This window comes from Grammomys surdaster, unplaced genomic scaffold, assembly GCF_004785775.1.
Source record: "Grammomys surdaster isolate TR1022 unplaced genomic scaffold, NIH_TR_1.0 63, whole genome shotgun sequence".
In the NCBI taxonomy this organism is placed as follows: domain Eukaryota; kingdom Metazoa; phylum Chordata; class Mammalia; order Rodentia; family Muridae; genus Grammomys; species Grammomys surdaster.
The window spans coordinates 32,049,913-32,052,919 of record NW_021604565.1 but is presented as its reverse complement, the minus strand read 5'-3'; positions in this window follow the sequence as shown (position 1 = coordinate 32,052,919).

Sequence of the window (3,007 nt, the reverse complement as noted above, 5' to 3'; positions counted from 1 at the left end):
CCAAACCCCGCCCCTCCGGAATTCCACTTCCCTTCTGCCCCTGCCTGGTCCTCTGGGCTGGAACAGACACAGAGTTGGTCTGCTCCTGTCCTGTGGAGAAACTGAATCCTGAGTCATCCAGGAGCCACTGCACTCAGAGCAGGTGACACAGAGTCGGTCTGCTCCTGTCCTGTTGAGAAACTGAATCCTGAGTCATCCAGGAGCCACTGCACTCAGAGCAGCTGGAGCCACTGCACTCAGAGCAGCTGAAACTGAATCCTGAGTCATCGAGGACCCACTGCACTCAGAGCAGAAGGATTTCCAGATCCAAGAGGTGGCCTGAGTCCCAGGAGTTATTCCACCCAGGAGATTAGGAGCATAAGACCACAGAGACCTCTGGACTCTGAGGAGCTCTGCAATAAGCAAGATAACTGGAAATACAGACTCCAGTTTTACACAGTGAGGGCAGGTACCACTAGAGTTAACCAGATGGCGAAAGGCAAGCGCAAGAACATAAGCAACGGAAACCAAAGTTTCTTGGCATCATCAGTGCCCAATTCTCCCAATATAGCAAGCCCTGAACACCCCATCACACCTGAAAAGCAGGATTCAGAATTAAAATCACTTCTCATGATGATGATAGAGGATTATAAGAAGGAATTAAGTAACTCCCTTAAAGAAATACAGGAGAGTACAAGTAAACAGATAGAAGCCCTTAAAGAGGAATCACAGAAATCCCTTAAAGAAATGGAAGAAAACACAAAGAAGGAATTAAACAAAAACATTCAGGACCTGAAACTAGAAATAGAAACAATAAAGAAAGTTCAAAGGGAGACAACCATGGAGATAGAAAACCTAAGAAAGAGATCAGGAGTCACAGACGCAAGCATCACCAATCGAATACAAGAGATAGAAGAGAGAATCTCAAATGCAGAAGATACGGTGGAAAATATTGACACAGTTGTCAAAGAAAATGCAAAACGCAAAAAACTCCTAACTCAAAACATCCAGGAAATCCAGGACACAATGAGAAGACCAAACCTAAGGATAATAGGTATAGATGAGAATGAAGATTCTCAACTTAAAGGGCCAGTAAATATCTTCAACAAAATTATTGAGGAAAACTTCCGTAACCTAAAGAACAAGATGCCCATAAACATACAAGAAGCCTACAGAACACCAAATAGACTAGACCAGAAAAGAAATACCTCCCGTCACATAATAATCAAAACATCAGATGCACAAAACAAAGAAAAAATACTAAAAGCAGTAAGGGAAAAAGGTCAAGTAACATATAAAGGCAGACCTATAAGAATTACACCAGACTTCTCACCAGAGACTATAAAAGCCAGAAGAGCCTGGACTGACATCATACAGACACTAAGAGAACACAATTGCCAGCCCAGATTACTATACCCAGCAAAACTCTCAATCACTATAGATGGTGAAACCAAGATATTCCATGACAAAACCAAATTTGCACAATATCTTCCCACAAACCCAGCACTTCAAAGGATAATTGATGGAAAATGCCAACACAAGGAGGGAAACTACAACCTAGGAAAAGCAAGTAAGTAATCTTCCAACAACCCCCAAAAAAGATACAAACATAACTTTACCTCTAATAACAAAAATAACAGGAAGCAACAATCATTTTTCCTTAATATCTCTTAACATCAATGGTCTCAATTCCCCAATAAAAAGACGCAGACTAGCAGACTGGATACACAAACAAGACCCAGAATTTTGCTGCATACAAGAAACACACCTCAGTGACAAAGACAGACACTACCTCAGAATAAAAGGGTGGAAAACAATTTTCCAAGCCAATGGTCCCAAGAAACAAGCTGGAGTAGCCATTCTAATATCAAATAAAATCGACTTTCATCCAAAATTAATCAAAAAAGATAAGGAAGGACACTTCATACTCATCAAAGGAAAAATCTACCAAGGTGAACTCTCAATTCTGAACATCTATGCTCCAAATGCAAGGGCACCTACATACATAAAAGAAACTTTACTAAAGCTCAAAACACACATTACACCTCACACAATAATAGTGGGGGATTTCAACACCCCACTCTCAGCAGTGGACAGATCATGGAAACAGAAACTAAACCGAGACACTTTGACATTAACAGAAGTTATGAACCAAATGGACATAACAGACATCTATAGAACATTTCATCCTAAAACAAAAGAACATACCTTTTTCTCAGCACCTCATGGTACCTTCTCCAAAATAGACCATATAATTGGTCACAAAACAAGCCTCTGCAGATATAAAAAGATTGAAATAATCCCTTGCATCTTATCAGATCACCACGGACTAAGACTGGTCTTTAATAATGACAAAACCAATGGAAAACCCACGTGCACATGGAAACTGAACAACTCTCTACTCAATGATGACTTGGTCAAGGAAGAAATAAAGAAAGAAATAAAAGACTTTTTAGAATTCAATGAAAATGAGGACACATCATACCAAAACTTGTGGGACTCCATGAAGGCAATGATAAGAGTAAAACTCATAGCTCTAAGTGCCTACAAAAAGAAACTGGAAAGAGCACACACTAACAACTTGACTGCACAACTAAAAGCTCTAGAACAAAAAGAAGCAAATACACTCAGGAGGAGTAGAAGGCAGGAAATAATCAAACTCAGGGCTGAAATCAACCAAATAGAAACAGAAAGAACAATACAAAATATCAATAAAACCAGGAGCTGGTTCTTTGAGAAAATCAACAAGATAGATAAACCATTAGCCAGATTAACCAGAGGACACAGAGACAGTATCCAAATTAACAAAATCAGAACTGAAAAGGGAGACATAACAACAGAAACAGAAGAAATTCAAAAAATCATCAGACATAGGAAATGTAAATAAATCATCCAATAAAAAAAAAAATTGGGGTGGTGGGGGATGGGGTAAAGGGACAACGTAGGAAATGTAAATAAATCATCCAATAAAAAAAAAATCATCAGATCCTACTACAAAGGCCTATACTCAACAATACTGGAAAACCTG